This window comes from Xenopus tropicalis, chromosome 8 (assembly GCF_000004195.4).
Source record: "Xenopus tropicalis strain Nigerian chromosome 8, UCB_Xtro_10.0, whole genome shotgun sequence".
In the NCBI taxonomy this organism is placed as follows: Eukaryota; Metazoa; Chordata; class Amphibia; order Anura; family Pipidae; genus Xenopus; species Xenopus tropicalis.
Window position 1 is genome coordinate 31,283,869 of NC_030684.2, and position 13,831 is coordinate 31,297,699.

At 41.5% G+C, this 13,831-nt stretch overlaps 1 long non-coding RNA gene across 1 annotated transcript; it reads left to right on the top strand.

Annotated features, from left to right (window-relative positions):
• The first annotated feature begins 12,076 nt into the window (after positions 1 to 12,076).
• On the top strand, positions 12,077 to 13,406 carry LOC116406944. The gene is made up of 3 exons (XR_004219914.1): positions 12,077 to 12,249; positions 12,593 to 12,654; positions 13,303 to 13,406. It is a non-coding gene; the product is annotated as an uncharacterized LOC116406944 (long non-coding RNA).
• The last annotated feature ends 425 nt before the right edge of the window (positions 13,407 to 13,831 follow it).

Consider the following 13,831-nt stretch of genomic DNA (forward strand, 5'->3'; position numbering starts at 1 on the left):
TTGCTCGGGCATTCCGGATAAGGGGTCTTTCCGTAATTTGGATCTCCATACCTTAAATCTACTAAAAAATCAATCAAACATTAATTAAACCCAATAGGATTATTTTGCATCCAATAAGGATTATTTATATCTTAGTTGGGATCAGTTACAAGGTACTGTTTTATTAAAATAGGCAATCATTTTTAAAATTCTGAATTATTTGATTAAAATGGAGTCTATGGGAAACGGGGTTTCCGTAATTCGGAGCTTTCTGGATAGCGGGTTTCTGGATAAGGGATCCCATACCTGTACATGCTACTGTGTGGGTGCATGGTGATATCAATGGCACTCCAGAGTGGGGAGTGTGTTATTATGTCCCTTACAATCCCCTTACTTTCCCACTCAATCATTTCCCAGCAGGCCTAAACGGTGCGTTATAGTAATATTGGAATTAGAAGCCCCCTCTCAGGCCCTCTCTCTGATCTAGATGTCCCTCAACCCCTGTCACAACCTCAAATCATAACAAACCCCATTGAATGGGACTTTGCTGGGATGTCCTGTACGGCCAGTCTGGTTTAAATAAATATATTGTTTCAATGCGTTGGATAGTTTCATTATAAACACGACACATCATCATATCAGTCATTTAGTATTTATACATTGTTTCATATATTTCTGCCACCAGCAATGATTCACAATCTTCGCAACTTTTTTCAGATAACACACAAGTTAGTAATAACATATTTAGAGAAAAGGGCCGTTAAATGAATAATACATGTACCGTGAGTGCAATAATATATATTATATATCTACAAGTTGCATAGCAATAGCTATCAAAATGTAGCCAAATCTGAATGCAATGGGCTATAGGCAGGAGAGGCAAACAGCTTATCTCTAACGTTCCTGTCTAATATCAATATTGTCTTTATTAGGTGCCTTGTCACAAAGAAATATGGATTTGATCAGATGCTCTATTTGTTGTCTCTTTATATATTTATTCTGCCACTCGCTATCACCATGTATTTAGCAGTAACATTAAAGGGAAGCCCCACTCAGAAACTCTTTTGTAGTGTTACAAAAACCCAATGGTTTTAAAGTTGTCTGTAAATGTTATGACAAACAAACATTTCATGACATGTGACCAGAGATGACTTCACACACAGCAATGTGACAGTTGGTTTTGTCCGTTGGTTGACTTTGTGGTGAGAGGTAAGTCTGAATCCCCTCTGAGAGATTTTTTGCTAAATAACCCTTATTTTAGCTAAAAAAAGATGGGAAATAATTGGGTGATGCCCCCCTAGACTAGCGGATGTTGCTCCTCTTACAGATTTTAGTGAATTTGGAGAATTTTAGAGATGACATTAATCTTAGCGCTGGTTGGGAGACACAGACCCAGGGTTTGGCAGTTTTGCAGTTCTGCAGCAAATATATCCTTTTTCTTTTTACTGGGGACCCCATAAACATTTGGAGGCCATACAATACATACATTTTTCCTCCCAGTATTGACAGGCTCCTTAGAGTTCTGCCCCTTTGCCCCGGGTATCTGCCCTGCTCTCATGTAGCAACCTTAACATTTAACTGAATACAAATGGCAGAGAGGGTCCGGATCACAAGAGCTCACAGTCTCTTCTCTCTCTCCCCATTACATGAAATAGAGCGATTTGAGAGATTTAAAGCGATTTTGAGCTATTTGCAGCGACTCTTACGATCCTCGGTGATACAGAAGAAGACAAACAAAAGTCTTTATAAAGACTACAACCCGACATCTATAGTAGAAGAACAGGAAGAAGAAGAAGAAGAAAAAGAAGAAGAAGAAAAAGAAGAGGAATCTGCACAGTGAGTTATTACTAAATCTTTATTTGTTTATTGGGAGTCTCCACATTAACCCTAACCTTCCCTCTATTTTATATTACAGAACCATCCGACATGGGCCTCAAGAACAGCTGCCTGAGACCCAGGAACCAGGTAAGGCCGCTCACAACTTATTTTTTTTTTCTGCCCTCACAGAAGTCACTGTTGAGAAAGGTAACCAAGGGGTTAAAGGAGAGCCTAACCCAATTATAAGCAGCATTTATGTTCCATTACTTTTAAATAGAAATATAAGGGATTATACAAGTGTGTGCCCTGGGAATTACATTTCCTATATTTACTTACAAGAGTCGCCATATCATGTACGTTATCTACCATCAATACAACAGCACCCCTAGTGGTAATAAATACCTGCCACTTTGCTATTTCCCTCTGTGGTAGGAAACTGGCACATTATTATTACTATGAATTTAATAAAAACTGCTTAAGCCCTTAATGTCTTCTCTTTTCCTTCATTTCTCTAGGGCTCAGCGAGAACATCCTGTGGCCCCAACGCTGACCCCTATCTGCGCTCTATAAAGAAGAAGATGGCAGAAGAAATCCACAGAGCACAGACAGAGCTGTGGATCAGCAAAGCTGCACTGACACTGGACCTGCCCAGGAAAAGTGCAGCTGAGTGGAAGAAGGAGAAGAAGGAGATAAAGGCCAGACTCAAACACCTGAACAAGGCCTTGCAGGAGATCAACGCTGCTATCCAGCACTGCACTGTCTAGGTGCCTTCTCCTTATCCGCAGTTCCACCAGCGCTCACCCCTCCTTCCAATATATGGTTTTATACACAGGGGCACACTGAAGGTACTCGCTAAATTCTGCATTCCCTTTCACTCCATCGGTTAGACTGCAGAAGCCGGGGTCTGCAGGCTGCCTGGGGCCCAGTGGAATGGAAGGGAATGCAGAATTCACCTAGTGCTTAACTGCGCTCATCTGTATGCCGCCATATTCCCATTATTTAACATCGCGCATTGATTCTGGGAGAAAATCCGATTGCCGTTAAGGAGTCAGGAAGGAATTTTTCCCTCTAATGAAGCAGATTGGCTCAAAGCTTCTCAGAGGTTTTTTTTTGCCTTCCTCAGAATCAAAAAAGCGCATTTTATATCATCAATAAAACTGTGTTTTCACAGATTTACCATCAAGCCGCTGTGTGTGTGCCCTTTATTCTGGGTATTGGTTGGTCTCATTTGACAAGGGTTACATATAGAGGGGTGGAGAGTGGGAATGTATGTGAGATTGGATCAAATCAGCAGTGAAGAAACACTGAAAGGTTCAGTACCTGTGAGTGACAGTGCTCTTGCGGGTATGGCTGCCCCACCAAGCATTCTCACACTGGCCCAACAGGCTGGAGATTCTGTTCACAAAGGCCATTCCTGGCATCCCCCCCACCATTCCCCATCATGGCATGAAGGCTGTATATACATCCATCAAAAAGCTGTGGGGAAAGAAAAACAATGATTAGTCAAATAAACTCAAACCAGGGATTAATGTGATAGTCACACAGTAACAGCAAATCCTTATAAAAGGGAACAAAAAAATAAGGCAATATTTTTGATTGCATTTCAGTCTATAGGGATATTGTCCCTATTCCACCTTCTTCCCTAGCCTACACTGCCATTTAAAAGGATCTACAATTTTGCAATCTGCGTAACCATACCATCAAGGAGCAAATGTCTGACACTATGAATGACACCCTAAGGGCTGTACCATAAGTGGGACAGGGGGGATTAGGTGACTTGCATGATCCCAAGCAGACAGTGACTGCAGGTTACACATGGGCAGATGCTGACCAGTTTAGCTGACAAATGACTGAAGGTTATCTGGCTCTTTCTACCTAGCTTTAGGCTGTCTAAAACACACACAAAATATATACAATGTATTTAAAAATTTGAGTTTTACCATATTAATACAAACTTTTGAGCATTTAAGTTTTGTATTTAGCTCCCTCAACAATTAGAGAGATTTTATCTCTTTTATAGTCAGTGATTGCTCTGGGCAGTATATACAGCACTACATTTATTCCTCAGTGCTGTACAACAGTCTGGTGTAAATTCCCTGCACTGTTACACACTGGAATTAAAATGATATTTTACCATTTGATTTACACCATATGCTAAGAGATACGTAAAAAATATATACCTAAAAGTTAAAAAGCAGATTTGGTGATTGTATAAGTATTCACCCTGTAACAATGCTAGGTAGAACCACCTTTGGCTGCTATTACAGTTGCCAGTACATACGAGGTTTAGAGAATTATAACAAGTCTATTAGGCAGGGTTGAAACTGACTTATGTGGAGTGAGAGAGTCCGCAATGTGCTCTGTCCTATCTGAGCTGAAGCTCCATTTAGTCAGTTCATCAATTCCTGCTCTGCTACAGCTATCTCAGTCACCTGTAAATAAAGTGATTGTGAAGTGGGAATGTCTAGAAGCACCAACACTTTATTCACAAAGCGGTAGGCAACCTTATCTCATAGAAGGGCCCTACCAAGTGCTTTAGCGAGTAGTGTGCTGTCTCTGGTACATAGGTCTAAAGAACTAAAGAAAGACACATGTCGATCAAGTGCAACCGTTTGTATCCATATCAAAGACTGTAATTAACATTTTACTAAAATCGATTTTTTTAGTAACTTTTTAGTTTTTAGTATTTTCTCACTTATTAAAAAGCCAAACCCTTCTCGAAGCTATCTAATGTATCTGCCTGTACAACCATTTCAGGGAGAGAATTCCCCCACAAGAATTACTTACCATGTAAATAATATACGGGTTCCCGTGGGTTAGCACACACACAAGTCCAACATCACCCTGCACAATGCTGGAGTGGGCTACAGTTCCAGACTCTGGAGCATCCTGTACATTAAATAAAATACCAACAGTTCCCAACAGTGACCCAGCAATACTCTCACAGGGCAGTGATCACAGGCAAATAAACCCAATTAGCAACCAAACTGTAATAGAAACTCACAAAGCAACCAGCAACCCAAGAAATGACCCAAACCTTGCTAGTAAATCAAACACTGAGCTAACGAAACAAGCCTGTGTTACCGCAGTTGAAAACCAAGATGTACTTTATAGGAAACTGGTTAAACTTTAAAGGTAATGTTAATTTAGGAACAAAACAAGGACAACACTATACAGAGCCCTAAAGAAACAACATGGAGACTAATTGCTAACCTGCTATTATGGGTTGGTGCTTTTTAATCTACATGAACCAACACACGCACATCTTCTAGCTTTTAACTATTCATTACTCTTATTTTCAAGATCTTTAGCAAAAAGATTGAAAACAAATCTATACATCCTCTGAACAAGCTCAGTGAGTATCAGATACCAAGAAAGCAACTAAAACTGTTAGCCCGATAATATAGAACCACTGTAGAACTAAAACAAAGACAAACTGATGACAGAACATATGGGCTCTAGATGTGGGGAAGAGCAGGGCAATTACAAACGGATCCAATGTTTACCCCTTTTTTATGTAAACTCCTCTTATCTGTGTCTGTTCAACTGTCCAAACTAATTGCACTTTTCGTTCCACTTTTCTAGAAATGATTGAATGTGACGATAATAGCTTGTATACGAGCTAACTATAACACTATAACACAATAAAAGCTCACAAATAAAACAAAGTTCAGGTTAGAATATTTCCATTAAGCAGACCTATAGGAAAGGAAAAAAAAAAATATATATATACACATATACTGGTAAGGGCTATCTGTAGGAGATAGTAGAGCAGATACTGGGTATGGGTATGGCAATTTAAGGAAGGGGGGAACCAGAGAAGGAACAGTAAAGCTGGCCATACACGTGGCGATCTGATGATGTTTCGTACGACCATCGGTCGCACGAAACATCGTCAGATCCGCCACACACCATTCAGGGCTGAATCGGCAGGTAAGGAGGTAGAAACAATAGGATTTCTACCTCCTTTCTGCCGATTCAGATCTGAAGGGAGAATTTTGGTCGGGCGCCTTCTATGGCGCCCGATCAAAATTTTCAAACTGGTCCGATCGGCGAGTCGGACGATATCAGCAGCTTCCTGCGATATCGGTCGACTCGCCGATATACCATACACGCACCGATTATCGTACGAAACGAGGTTTCATACGATAATATCGGTGCATGTATGGCCACCTTAAGTGTCAGAAGGGTGTTTGGGCAGATAAGGTAGAGGAGATGGGGAGAGTAAAGGTTGTGATGACAAATAGGTTGTGAGCGGAAGAGATAAGGAGAACAACAGAGTGAAGGATAACAGATTAGAAAATGAAGGAAAAAGAACAGAAAGATACTGCAAAAAAGGGTTGGGAAGAGAGAAGAGGGTGAAGAGCTTGCAAATCTTCCCTCTTTACTCCTTAACACATCACTATGTACCAGTTTATAATAACAACCCTTAACTAACAAATAGAAGGACTATCAGCTTCACATCTCTGTTGGATGAGTACACTGGCAGCTGAAGGTATGAACAGTTGAAGCATAAAGTCCGACATCCATTCTTCCTACAGACATCTAAATCAAGAGGGAATTTGGAAATTCAAATATGTTTTCATTGAACACCAGCATAGAGTGACTGCACTGACCACACTCACATATACACTGCAGTATTAATAACCCCTACTGCTCACATTGCGCAGTGTAAAAAACAACACTTGTGTTCTGCACTGATAGCCCTGCATATACACCTGCATACACTGTAATCAAAACTGCTACACATACTGCATACATTGCATATATTCTGCTGAGTGTACCTACATGTACATGGCCATTTACTGAAATGACAACCTCTGTATATAAACCTACTCTAAGCAAAGCAGCATGATTTGTACAGGTATCACACCCCTTATCCAGAAACCCATTATCCAGAAAGTTCCGAATTACGGAAAGGCCATCTCCTATAGACTCCATTATAAGCAAATCATTCTAATTTTGAAAAATGGTTTCTTTTTTTCTGTAATAAAACAGAACCTTGTATTTGATCCCAACTAATATATAATAACAGATCCCACACCCGTACTCAAAGCATCTTGGCATATACACCTGCATACACTGCCCACAGGGCACCTGTACCCATAAACCTACACATGTTGCACTGAAAATATCTTTACTCCATTCCTGTCACTCTCCACTCCTGCATATGCTGACTTGGCAATTGAACAAACTGCACAGAAGCTGCATATATCAGCTGCAACACCAGGTATAATGTATGCCATACATACGCCAGATTGTGGCCATTTCTGCACTTTGCATGCTGCGCTCAGATTCACAAATGAACCCTATGGAATCCCTCCGATTAGTTTATTCCAACCTTCATACACAGCATTCCGTTCTTTGGTGTATTAACAATATGCTTACAGTTTAAATGCCAACCCATTCCTTAATTCTCTGTTCCACCTCTTGCATTCTAAATTCTACAACCTCCACATGGGAAAAAAGGAGCTACATAAAGTGCTTGATAAGCCTCTCAGAGGCAGAAGGCAGGTTTAACAACTTGATCGTGACAGGAGAAGATGGAAAAATGTAATACAAATGTAAAACTCATACATACATGGGACCTTGCCAAACCAGTGAATCTGCCTTTCTGTTGCTTGTAGAGAGGCTTCAGAGATAATTCTGCTTTGAATAAAAGGCCTTTGTCTTCTCTTTACTGCCATAATTCTGTTTGTATTCTCCCAAAACACTTATGCCAGGCTGTTAATCTCTTACAGGAAAGCATAAGGGCGAAGACACATGGAGCTACTTAGTAGCAGCCAGAAAATACCATAGATAATACTGAGAATTGAATCTGCTAAAACACACGTAGAGACAATTATCAGCATTGTCCATTTTTGTAGTAGCTCCATGTGTCTGCACCCTTGGGGGCCTAGCAGGTAAATTAAAGGTAAACATGGCAAACACTGGGAGAGCCAACTATGAGAACTGTCCCTTAGGTTTGCTAACCGGCTGACCGCCCAAATAAACCAGAAAATGTACCCGGCATAGATATTTCCCTGTAACCAGGACTATTCCTCTAGAAGACAAAAGCGATAACTAAATGTAAAATGGAAGTAACAAAACATCATTTACCAGACTGCAAAACATTTAATAAGCTCTAAATTTTGTGCCTAAAGAAAGTCTGTGTTTTGCCACCATGCGCCATCCGACGCAGGTAGGGTGCCCCAGGCAGACTGGGACTATCCCAAGCCTCCTGCTTGTTATTACTGACAATTGGAAGGCACCCCAACAACCAGTGCTCACTGCTGGATATCCCTTGGCATCTGTCCCAGATTGTAACATGCAGTATCCTGATCCCTGGTCCTTTCGGGATTTAGCCACACACACTTGCCGACTTGACCACCATGAAATATCAACCTCTATGGACAAGATACTCAGGAGGGGACCAATCACACACAGGCTCAATATACTTTTCACCCATGGTGATCCATTAGCTGCCTGTACTGGCACCCAAACATGCACTTATACCTGAAATGAATGGCCATTTTTTGGCAGCTTTTTAATGGGTAGAAGCCCTCACTACCTCCCATAGGACCAACCCACAACTTCTACAGGACTATCTGGAGCATAATTTAGATTAGTAGACTAATCTCCCTAGTGTTAACAACACATTTACAATTACAGGGAAAAGGCCTTTCCCAACTAGGGGTCGGCACGGAGGGACAGGGACAGTTATTTTGGGGAAAAAAATTGCTTTGTTTTCCGATACTGGTGATTAAACTGTGGGAAGATTGAAATCCCAAGAACTGGTATAAATATATTCATATTAAGTTTACTATGCTAAGGTCACTCAATTAATGAAATGCACTGCATGTCACTGCACAATGTGTCATTGTCAAACCGAGCAGGAGAGGAGCCCTTAGCGCTCATATCTTGGAACTTAAGGGGCCCAAATCCCAAATTCAAACAATCTCTAGTCTTCCATTACATTACAAAATATCAGCCCCATATCCTGCTACTGCAGGAGACCCATCTCGAGGGACAATGCCTACTGGCATTAAAAAAGCCCTTGGGAGGCTCATGGCTATCACGCCCCCTTATGCCAGAGGCATTCTATTTTGATTAGAAAACATATACCTTTTAAACTTCACTTCATGACTTACATACAGACCCTCAGGGCAGATTTGTAGCCCTTTCATGTACCTTAGCTATCCAGCCACTGACCATAACAAGTATATATGTACCACCAACCTTTCAGCTCCAGGCAATGCAGCAGGTAAGGCAAGAAGCTACAGGATTCCCAGCAGCCCCACTAGCAGCCTGATAGGCAATCCCACACCCTGATGGACACTATACTGTTACTTTGGGCCTCACCGACATCTGAAAGTGGAAAAATCTATCCACATGGGCTCCTGCCAATCCACTAAGTATAAACACACTAACCAGAATCAACTTAGCCTTAGCTATTTCTCACTTACATAGACTAGTGGACCAAATACTATATGGTCTGGTCTGCCCATACAGTCCTCCTTAAGATAAATATAATACCAGCAGGACGATCCCAAATTTGTAGCCTTAGTTCACCGTGGCTATCCGAGGCGGGCTCTAAGGAGCCTCAATGGACTTCTGGGACACTAATAAAAACACTGCAAGCCCTGACGTAGTCTGGGACGATTGTAAGGCTACAATTACGGGGACATTACTTGGTGCTATAGCTGGAGCGAGAAGAGCGGCCAATCAAAAAGGGAATGATGTCCAATGATTTCTTTCAGAGGCAGACCCCCACACTGCCTCATCCACTGAGGAAACAGTACAGTAACTAAAGCCTAAGCGGGATGAGCTTGGCAGGGGACAGGTTGACACCGAGCTGTTAAAATATGAGTGCTTGCCAAAGCCTAGCAGCCCTTCTCCATATAAAATAGCCATAACCATGAGAGACACCCCTCCTCCACGTTAGCGGCTGGAGGGGACTCCAACATACTTCTGGATCCACACTTAGACTGCTCGGCCAGACACTCCGGTATTCCTTCTAGACGTCTGACATGATGTAGAGAACTGCCACACTGAAAAGGACTATACATTCTATTTACACAGACTTAATACTTATTGGAGAATAGATTATATTTTTATTTCCCATAATTCATTACATCAAGTCGTAAGCACTCAGACTCTCACTAGAATGTAGTTGGACCACTGGATGTAGCAGTTTCTATAAAATTGTATGAAAATTCTAAAAAAAAAATCACCTCAAAGCTTCCACTTTAAAGAAATTTTTCTGCATTTTTGTGGGGTAAAAACACACAAAACAATACACTGACCCACCCAAAATCATATATTTTTGAGCTGTGGGGACACGTACTTATGTGTAACTTATGCATAACATTCATGAATCACACTGTGAATATATATATTTATAGCTCCAACCCTGGAAGGCTAAAGGTTACTGTTCTCGAGCATATTTAACATATAAAAAAGCTGAGACAGAGAGAAACGTTCTGGGATTACCCTTTAATTCACTGGCCATTTACCTTACTGGGATAAATGTATATGTGCCCCATCCATAGTACTAGTGCCCATATCAGCCTGGGATTTATTATGTTGCTTTGAAAAACTGTTCTTCCACTTCAGCTTATTCTTCAGCCCATTCTTAGCGCAGCCCATTTTCTAAACGCTTCTCCTCCTACAGGTTTAGGGGTACAACACTCAAACTCTCTCCACTTCTTCGCCCTATAGCGGAGCAGGCTGCTTGTGCTTTTCTAAGGGATCCCGGCCTCCGTCTTTTTGTGGCGCCGCTCTGAACACCCCAATATTTCCTTTGACTTTGACAGGAAAGATTTTCAAACTGCTGCCACACTTACAGCTCTGAAGCTACACTCCCCAAACTTGAATAACATAATCATGGGGTCACCCCAAATGAAACAGCGACATTTGTTGGACAACTCAAAGTTGAAGGGGCCAACAGCGGCCAATCCAATTTCACCCATTGACTTTAATGGAGACATTTAAACTGCTGCCAATCTTAGAGCTCTGGAGCCAAACCCACCAAACTTGAATCACACAGTCAAGGGGGAAACCCAAATGAAAAGGCAATTTTTCTTGGGTGCCCAAAAGTGTACGGAGCTACCAACAGCCAATCAGATTTAATTCACTGAATTTCATTGTTTAACATTTAAAATACTGCCATTCTCACACTATGTATGCCAGAGACAAATGAAGCAGCATTTATTTATCCCTTTCTGGTCGCTGGTACTGATGATTGAAGCAAAAATAATCTAGCGAAATGTTTTTACCCAGGTCTAACAATCATGTTGTTTCTGCTACATTGTTTCACATTGCTTCACGACATGTGACTTCACTCCTAGAAATGTGACAGTTGGGTTTGTCCGTTGGTTGACTTTGTGGCGAGAGGTAAGTCTGAATCCCCTCTGAGAGATTTTTTGCCAAATAACCCTTATTTTAGCTAAAAAAAGATGGGAAATAGTTGGGTGATGCCCCCCTAGACTAGCGGATGTTGCTCCTCTCACAGATTTTAGTGAATTTGGAGAAATTTAGAGATGACATTAATCTTAGCGCTGGTTGGGAGACACAGACACAGGCTTTGGCAGTTCTGCAGCAAATATATATATATATTTTTTTGACTGGGGACCCCATAAACATTTGGAGGCCATACAATACATACATTTTTCCTCCCAGTATTGACAGGCTCCTTAGAGTTCTGCCCCTTTGCCCCGGGTATCTGCCCTGCTCTCATGTAGCAACCTTAACATTTAACTGAATTTAACTCAATACATTTCAATACATTTTTCTTTTACAGAAAAAAATTATTAGTAAAAGTCTCATGTACTTTGCCTTCAAGCACCCCCGATAGGGTACATGGGGCAATAGGGTACATGGTAGGAACAGAAATGGGAGGGGGCTATTACCAACACCGGCACCAATCAGATTTATGCCTTCATAGTTCTACCTACAGCTGGCAGGGCAAAGCTTATCACTGCTTGGTTGCTATGGGTTGCTGCCAGGTGCAATCTTGCCCAGGGTTGATACATGAGCAAAACTGTATTTCTCCCTTTCCAGACACAGGGCCTGATTTACTATTTCTAACTATTGGAGGGGTTAAATCTAAATCACTTGTCCTAAAATAGTGGTGATGCCCCCTTAGAGGACCGGTCAAAGCTGATTGCCATATTCATTAGCGCAGTACAACTGGGAGGGATACAGAAAGGGAACCCTAGTATATACTGCTATAAATGGCAGAGAGGTTTCGATGCATGAGAGCTCACACTCTCTTCTCTCTGTCTCCCCATAAAGTGAAATATTCAGAGATTCTAGCGATTTATAGCGAATTTCCAAGCGATTTCCTGCGATACAGAAGAAGACAGAGAAGACGACAGAGAAGAAAGAAGATTCCTTATTGAGACCAGCAAATACCATCTAGAGAAGAGGAAGAAGAACTTGCCCACCCTATTCCTGATCATCTGAAGGAAGGTAAGGATCCTGTATTTTCTCTCTGTAATATGTATGACATAGTAGGTGAGGTTGATAAAATGTCCATTCAGTCCAACCTTTTGTCCAAATGATCCCTGCCTAACTGCTAGCTGGTCCACAGGGAGGTGGGAAACCCCATCTGAAGCCTCTCTATTTTGCCTCAGAGGGGGATAAAACTACTTCTTGGCTCCATGAGGGGTATTATTAAAACTGGTGAAAATGTGCTGCTGTTATTCCAATACCCCTAACTCTAATTTTAATTTTGTGTAACGAGGTCTTTAGATAGTTATTTTACACATCCACATTAACCCTAACCTTCCCAAATCTCTCTTTTATATTACAGGGGCAGCAGAGATGGGCTTGTGTCCCAGCAGGAAGTATGACTTCATGAAAGGCTACAGCCAGGTAAGGCCGCTCACAGCTTGTTTTATTCTCTGTCCTCTCCAAACCCAAGGGGTTAAAGGGAATACTAACCCAATTATAAACACTGTATATTTTCAATGTAAATATGATTAGAGGGTTTAGCTTAGTGTGTGCCCTGAGCGTTACATTTCCCATATTCAGGGTTAAAACGTACTAGTGAGAGTTTCCATGTTATTTGCTCTCTATATAAAGATCATTTGAACAGCTCCCCTAGTACTAATAAATACACATTGGGGCAGATTTATCAAAACACGAGTTCGAATCCCGAATGGGAAAAATTCGGATTGGAGACGAAAATTCCTGAAGATCGCAAATATCACGAAAATGCTTCCGAAAAAATTGTATTAGTCACAATCCGATCCGATTTTTTCGAGCTAAAAATACGAAAGCGTCGAAAAATTCGTGAAAGCATTGAAAAAGTCGCGCAAGCGGCGAAAAAGTCACGCAAGGTAGGAAAACGTCAAGGAAAATACGATTGGACCGATCGAGCGAGCGGTCGGAGCGTTCGTGGATAAGTAAATGTGCCCCATTGTGTTGATATTTGTGCATTTGGGATGAATTATTATTGCTGGGGATTAAATACAAACTGCTGGAGACCTAAATGTTGTCTTGTTTCCTGCATTTCTCTAGGCCTCAAGGTGGATCTACAGGGAGGAGGAGCACGGGATCTTTGAGATCACCGATTTTGAGGATCCCCGGGTGAGCCCTTACTTGGACTGCATTAGGCAGTACATCACTGCTGAGATCAGGAGGGGCCCTGTATGATTACTGGATGGCCAGAGACTGCCTGACAATCACCAAATGGTGGTGGTTGACATGGAAGGCAGAGTTCCGGAAGAACAGGAATGATGCCAAAGTCTACCTGGAGTACCTCTATAAAAAACTAGAGGAGATCAACAGGGCCATACTCCTGAAGAACATTGACAGATACCCAGGTGCAGTATATAAACCATCCTCCTCTTGCTTTCTTCTTTGTATGCTGTTATTTCAAAGGAATAGATTTCTTTCATTCTCACTATTTTGTTTTGGAAAGAGTAAGGGGTTGATGAATTAAAAGCCATTACAAGTCTGTGATTTTGAGCATTGAGTGAAAAACATGAAAAAGACATATAAATCCCGCGCAGATGAAACCTGCTGAGAGGCCATAGAAACCAATGGG